Raw genomic sequence first — 8,000 nt, 5'->3', positions numbered from 1 at the left:
GCATTATTTTTAACAGACTTTTAGACATTTTCATCGCCACATGTTGGTTAATTTATTTTCAACTCAAAACCGCTCTCTGAATAATTTGGGTGGGTAGACGCTGCTCAGAGGAGCATATCTCATCATAACTTAATGGTGCTCATGGGAAAGTGACTGTCATTCTGAAGTGAACAGCACCGTGGTGAGTCTTTTGCAATGTCTTATTAGGTTGAATGAGCAAAAAAGACACAAGATCCAAAAAGACATTTAAGCATACATATCTCTGATTGTTTTGTACTTTTCTCATGTAGAATTAGAAGTGGCATCTTTGCAGTTCAACACGTGTATAATCTCACTTGCAAACTGTCAAGCGATCTGGAAAGGTAATGTAATTCCTTTTTATATACATGTTTATAACTCTCAGCATTTCAATTTCTCATTGTCTCCTGTGGTTCTGTGAACGGCATCCCTGGGTAAACATGTTTCATGCTCCTTCAGCCACATCATGCCACAGATTTTCAACCTGTCAGCTTCCATGAGCTTCCTCTCCACCGGGGACACTGTTGCCTCATAAAGCAAGACTGACGGATCTCCAGGACATGTGCTTTGTGCATCAAACAAGGAGACTGCTCATCTAACATTAAACAGAATATTAAAGCTATTTCCGTTCTTTGAAAGTCTACTGAAGGAGAACATTGTAAGGTAAGTAAACACAGTTCTGTAAAACAGGCAATTCAAAGGGCTGTAGATAAAAGAGCTAAAGCTCTGAGACAAAAGGCAAAAGATTAAACCTTAAATAAGATGAAAAATAATAAAACATGTAAAAAATACCAGCAAAAGTGCATTGTAAGGAAATTGTTGATTATTTGGCCCGTGATCTGCAGCTCTTGATAATAGACTTTGTAATGAAGAACTGCCCGCCTGACATGGATAGTGTCATTCTTACCCTGCAGCAAAAAGCTATTTCCCCTCAGGCAAGTGACGTGTTTAAAATATCTGAATAAGAAAATGTGTCAAAGATAACTTCAGAACTGCTTTCTATAATTGGCTTCCTTAATAGACTAGCGGGTCTCGTCTAATTTAAACCATGATGTGTTGAATAGGGAACACATCCTGGCTATCCAATGATACAAATTAGATTTCCAGAATTGTAATTGTTGAATGTTTTACTAAAACATATCTCTTTGGCTGACAAAACATGTCATTTAAAGACAGCTGGCCTTTGACAAACAAGGATGGATATTTGTCATCATTTTCTGACATTTTATAGTCCAAATGTTTTATTGATCAATTGAGATAATAATTGCTGCCTCGCTGCTATTGTGCAAAAACAATGCAACACAAATGAGCTTCTGACTGTGAAACATTACAGAGCATGTTCGTTGTGTGTGTGCATGTGTGTGTTTCCTCCCACCCCCTCGCCTCAAGTGATCCTTGCTCTTGTGAGATGTGTTTCTCCTATGGAGTTTCACAGCTGAATAGGCCGTGGTTGGGCGAGGTGAGTTCAGTTGACCCCGGGGTCAAACAGAGACAATGGTGGTCAGGCTTCCTTAGGAAGAACAAAACAGGGACCCCCAGGCTCATGGCCCCTGTAGTGGGAGGGGCTTGGATCCAGCAGGCCATTTTGAAGAAAGAGGCAAAAGTGGTGCTGCATGATGCATCCGACGGGATGTTTTGGATTTGAAATAAAGGCCTGAATGTCACAGATGCTACCAGCTTGGTGTTTTAAGATACACATTCTACCTTGGAAGTCTTCTGGAGAAATATATGGATTTAATGCATTTCCTTATTCTTTAAACAGTTATATCAAAAATCTTCTACATGCTTTTGCAACTGATATACCTAAGTCTTTGTGCAGAGAGCATAAGAGGAGGGGGAGGTCTTATAAGGAGAGCTGCAAGCTTTTATCTGACCCCATGGGACGAGGAGAAGTCTGCAGCCTCCCTGCGTCCACCCACCCCCCACCTCACTTCCATATGCAGAGGAACTGGCCCCACCGCTGCTTTTGTGTGGGGGGTTGTGGGTCATGAGTGAGCGCTCCTACTCCCACCGTGTGCCCAGAGATGTTGGAGAAGAAGAACAGATATTGTGGTATCAGGTTTAAGTTTTATATGTGCTGGTCAGTTGGAGGAGTGTGTGTGAAGAGCAAATCACACACACATTTTCATTGAAGTGACAACCAAGAGTAATTTACAGCAACATGCAGAAAATAGATTTTACAGTTAAATAATAAGATTTTTCAGCAGCTGCGGAAACACGCGGAACATTCTTTGAAACTCAATAAGTTGCATAAAGCCGACTCTTTCTTTAAAAACAGAAGCTGGGAAGGGGAAGTTGTGGTTAGTGCTTCCTCTCTACAGTTGAAAACCATTCATGACTTTACAGTAGTTAGTTTGCTAGTTCCCTCTGCTGGCCACTATCGTACTGTATCACCCTGCTACAGTATCAAAGTGGTGATTTACTGGATTCAACACATGATAATAATAATAATATAAAATAACTAACGGAAAGCAGAAGATGTTTTGATTCTTAAACAGCACATCTGGACAATAGCAATACCCCGCTTTTAATCAGAAACAGGTTCATTTGCCTTGGTGTATATGTTGAATACAAAAACACAGTCAAAGAAGATATATAGTAAGAAAGGGAGCAACACAATTAAACTATTATAAAAAACAATTTTAAGAAAACTATTATAACATTAAAATATAGCAATATTTACATGAGATAGAGATCAAATATAGATATACCCGTGAAAATTAAATTAAAAAAGAATTATAAAAAAAGAACTCAGACCTCATCTAATTACCCAAAGGTTGCATTTGTGAATTTAGAAGAGATCATCCCTTGTTTCTTTGTTATTAAACTCCAAAGAAAATGGACCGGAGTAATCTTGAAAAACACTTGTTTAATCATTTATGCAGTGAAGTTGCATATTTGTGGTCTAAACAAAAACAACCTAATTGGAAGGATTGGTTTTGCTTGCTCTTAAAGCTGCAGGGGACGTATAGCTTATAGAGTGGTGTTAAAAGTATTCAAAACCTTTAACAAACTTTAAAAGAACCATGACAACAATGTAGAAAATGTAAATATAAATAATTCTGTTTTGTATTTCATCGGGTTTCTTTTGGGCAGCTTCATTTAAAAAGTAGTAATGTGTTGTTGGACAAATTATGTAGAGCAAAATGTGACAATGTTTTCCTCTGAAATGAAGTAGCATAAAAAGGATATACTTGAGAAAATGAAAAAGAGCTTACCAGTCTGAGAGTGGCAAACTCATGTGAATGAAGTGGCTATTTCAGTTATGTCATTTGAATAATCTTAAATTAAAAGATATCAACCTTACCATCCGATTGATACAATTTTCTATAAGATTTTGTCTCATAGTAAATAGCTGTAACTCTTTTTGGGAACATTACAAATTCAAACTTATTAGAAAAAACGAAAAACTGAAGTTTGGGAGCTTGAATTCAATATAAAAGTCAGTTCTGCAGAATGCAATAAAACATATGAAACATGCATTATTTTATCAACGTAAGGTTTTTGTTTAGCTGCAAAACATCTTTTGAATTATTTAATTTCATACATCCAGATTACTGTACGGTTAAATTGCTAGGCAGTTTTAACTTATAACTTAAGAAAGTGTGGAGTGTGGGCCCTGCATCCTGCCAGAGGGCCCGAGATTGTTGTGGTACTCGACACTTCTGTTGTGGTTTTAAGGCTTCTGCCTTTAGCTGTAATGTCTCCATAACATCCAGACGTTTCGTTAAGAATAGGAAAAGAAAGAAGGACCCAGGATGAGCTTTTTGTGATGTTACTGAAGGAAAATGTTAGAAACAAATTGTTTACTTCATAATGGGATTATAATCACAAAAGGCAGTCATAATTATAAACAATTTATAATTGTAATTTGTTTAATCTTCTACCGTTTTTCATGATGTAGAAACCAAATATCTATTGTTCAAATAATTTGGATAATAATAAAAGAAAAAGGGCTTATTATTGTCTTTTGTCTTGAACCACAAACAAAATGTGAAAACATTTGGGAAACATTTGAAAAAACACTTGAAAAAAAACAAACATAGTACTTACTCCTTTACTAAAATAAATGTTTAAATACATAGAAAAATATTTTCCGTTTCATTTTTATTCTTCATACCTTTTCTCCAATTATTATTTCAGTTTCAAATGTTGCTTTAAATTATTTGCTTGATTCATTAAAACTGTATTATATTTTGGGGGTTTTCTGTTGAAAATAAATAAAATAATTTGAACCTTGCCCCAACACAGATTACTAACATCTTCATTGTTTTCTCAACCAATATTATTTTTTAATTAAAATAAGAACAACTTCCAAAAGAGAAGCAACTGTACTCTGACATCACTGTCAGCCCTTTTCTATTGACACAACAGATTTATATTCCTTTGCACATTTAGGTAAGACTAACAAAACAACATGACAATGATCCCTGTTTTTCTGTTTTAAACACTCTGGGTTTATGGGTGCTTAATGTTTTTTTTAAAGATTTTTTTTATTATGGAAATGTTTAGTAATACTTAAAGTGTTATAAAGCAAACAAAAACGGTATAACTGACTAATTGTTGTGTAACAGTGTCCTTAAATTACGCTTGGATAACAGTTTTTCAAAAACGAACGTAACATTTTGAATTTTAGAATTAAAATAAAAAGGAAACATTACTTTTATTTTTCGCTCTTAAAAAATTAAATGCAAATCCTGTTTATATGATGAGCTCCAGGTCAACACATAATATGAGAACTGTAGGCTACATGTAACGCGTTGTGCAGCAGCAACAGGTTAATTAGTCATTTTACTTTTTAAGTAAACAAAGAGGCAATGAACCTTAAGAATAACACCTATCATATAAATACATGAAATTCACAACTCAGCACTTTTTATAGATACATTTTTTTTTTTATGATACATTTGTAATATAAGGAACAACTTTAATGGACATTAAAATGTATGATTAAGCAGTCTGTGTGCCGTTATGACGAATTCATATATATATATAGGCCTATGTAATTTTATATAAAAGTACGTTGGAAACCCTCAGTGATTTCCCTCTCCTTCCTCAGGAGAGGTGGAGATCTGTGTCGGAAGTACCGTAGTTTATGTATGCTAATGTGTAGAGTTGGGGGTTGTAGCTAGATATTTACGTTCAGAGGGAGCCGCCCTTCATTCACCCACATGGTTACCAACTGGTCGCCTTCGCGCCACTTTCCTATCCCCGCAATCATTTTTAACCAGCTTTACCGGGCTACAAATTGACTCCCGATCGGCTCGGATTTCTCTTTATGTTCCTTTGTTGTGCGCCGGTAGAAAACTTTCCGGAACAGTTTCGTATTTATTCCTCTCTTTTGTCGGTAAGAGACTACACGGCAGCCCAAGCAAGTGAGCGAAGATGGTGGATTTCGGCTGGTGAGTGTCTGCCGAGCGCATGTTTATCAGGCAAGGAAGTCGGGTTTGGGGTTGTTTATTATCTCTGTTTTGCTGCACGAAATCTCTAAACGAGGTGTTTTATGCCTGTTTTAATGTGTCTTAATATCGTACTACTGGAGGGGAAATGCAAACATTAAATCCTAAATGATATGCTGGCGATGAAAACAGTGTAACGTGAGGCGCATGGCAGCCCCCTCTGCTCCACCATTGAGGGAATGAGGGAGATTTGAAAAGCTGTCCAGAGCCTTTCTCCTTAGCAACTAGTTGAGAAAAATCTAACCTTCTCGTAACGACACCCGAGTTTGTGTAAACATGTGTGTCCAATATTAGTAAGGAAAGTTTGTAAAAGTGGATAATTTGTTGCTCAGTCTCGAATGCAGTGGTGTGTGAGTTAAAGTGCCCCCCAGAACAAAGCAGCAGCACATGGGGCAGTGATAGGCCGCGCGTTTTAGCTTAGCTACCTTAGCCTAGCTGCAGACACTCAACACAGTTGTATTGTTGGGTAAACACATACATAACAGTATAAAGGGTTGGTATCACATTTAGATAAAGATAGGAGCAGATAAATACAGCCAATCCACCGGGGCAGGTGGTATATTTTCAGACGTGTGCTCGTTTGTTGTTGGCTAGCGGCTAATCAGTGTAATCAAACTATTTAATTGTATTATCTTGCGAAACAACTGCAACAGACCCACCGAGTTTACTGTTAACACACTAAACTGCTCATGTGCCACATCAAAGTTGTAGTTATTGCAGCTGTAGCAACGTTAACACGGTTTTCCATGTTTTCACCAGGCTAATTCGTTAGCTCGCAGCAGCTAAGCTACCTGCCCGACCACGGCTGCTGTTTGCTGCGGACATTAGCCGTGTTTTTCTCGGGGATCCGACACGGCAGGCCCCGGTGTTGGCACCAAATAAACAACACGCAACTACACCTTTTTAAGTGTTCAATACAACGTTAGCTCGATTTGTTATAACTCATTTATGCTAAGGTTGGCGCACTTGGAGGCGCCATGTTAAAGGCGGTGGGGGAGGGGTGAACAACAGTCTCCCTGCGCATGCGCCTCAGTGTCGCAGGGAACGCGGGCCGCAGGCTGTGCTGCTGCTCATTCATGTTTTCAGTGACCTCGTGCTGCTGCGATAAATCACAACATCTCCTATCACAACAACTAATTCGTGTAATCCTCGACTAATCAGGAATAGTGATGCACTTTATTGACGGAGACGATTTGAATACCACGTTTTTTTTGGTGAATTTAATGAAAGAAATGGGTTACATGTGCTCACACATCAACCTAAGGATGTAACTTGTTGCAATTCCCAAAAAGTCGAATTTTTCTCTTAAGGTGTATTTTCTTTCTCTCTTCCAGATCCACCATGATATCCTGAGGCCAACCCGAATTCCAAACTGGACCAGTGTGACAATCTTTCCCATGTTGCTGTAATCAGTCTGTGTATTGTCAAAGTGCTTACAGTGCAGGTAGTTCTATGTCATACCTACTGCAATGGAGGCACTTACAGCAATACCCTGACACTGATGTGCAGAGCCCTTTGATGTTATGTGTCATGTGAAGTACTGTCTTTGTGCTAAGGTGCATCTAGTGCAGATAGTGAAATAGACTAGCACCTACTGCCCTAAGTGCTCCTTCTGGCATAAGGGGCTGTGATATGCGCCACCAGACCATTTTTTTCAATTTCCAATTGGGCTTTAATATCTTGCAGTTCTCTGCTAGTTTTGCATAGTTGCACTACAAGAATAGATGAGTTGTGCAAATCTATGCAAAACTGATGGTGGCCTGCTTGCTCTCCACCGGTTTAGATTTTTGGTTTTGGGGGTGTCACATCAAACACAATTGGTTTGAATAATACAAATGTGGTGCTGATATAAAAAAAAAAACACGTATATTTCCAGTTTGTGAAGTTACTGAGTTTCAGCAGTGCTAAAGTGCTTATAGTGCAGGTAGTGTCTTTCTCCTATCTACTGCAATGTAAGCACTTAAAGTACTTCTAACTAACTGCATCTTTCTGAACCTCGGAAGTCTATGATCATGGATGATCTGTTAATCATCACTTGGTCAGTTTTGCTGGTTTGCATCCAGCTTTTTCTGATGTTCGCTGTGCAAATCCATGCAAAACTGACTAGGTTGATGAACTGTTCTGCTAGGTGGTATTGCTCTTAAACATGGATGTTATTTCTTCGTGGTGGGTATATGGTGTCTAAAATACTTGGAGATGTCCCTTCCTGTGCAGGTGGGGATTTGTAGCAATGCTGAGTACCTGGAGGTATTGCACTTGTCCCGGCCTGTATAGGAACGAGGAGATGGAGCTGACCTGGATCCTGACCTCAGTATACTAGAAAAATGAATGCACTTAACTTTATGACTGCTTATTATGTATGCAATGCATGTGATAGTTGATGGGGATATGTTTTTTTAAATTGGATAATTGTAATGTCATTTGAAATTTATATTAAATTGTTTACACTTTTCTTTTTCTCCGAATGCTTTATTATGCAAATCTCACAATGAGTTAAAGGAATTTAACACTGTTTAGTCATTT

The 8,000-nt window shown here is 38.1% G+C and overlaps 1 long non-coding RNA gene across 1 annotated transcript; it reads left to right on the top strand.

The window, feature by feature from the left end:
* Nucleotides 1–5,159: 5,159 nt before the first annotated feature.
* On the top strand, nucleotides 5,160–7,929 carry LOC307030096. The gene is made up of 2 exons (XR_013805535.1): nucleotides 5,160–5,420; nucleotides 6,812–7,929. It is a non-coding gene; the product is annotated as an uncharacterized lncRNA (long non-coding RNA).
* The last annotated feature ends 71 nt before the right edge of the window (nucleotides 7,930–8,000 follow it).

The sequence above is a fragment of the Notothenia rossii genome (assembly GCF_949606895.1).
Source record: "Notothenia rossii genome assembly, chromosome: 2".
NCBI lineage: Eukaryota > Metazoa > Chordata > Actinopteri > Perciformes > Nototheniidae > Notothenia > Notothenia rossii.
This window is presented reverse-complemented; position numbering and strand designations above follow the sequence as displayed.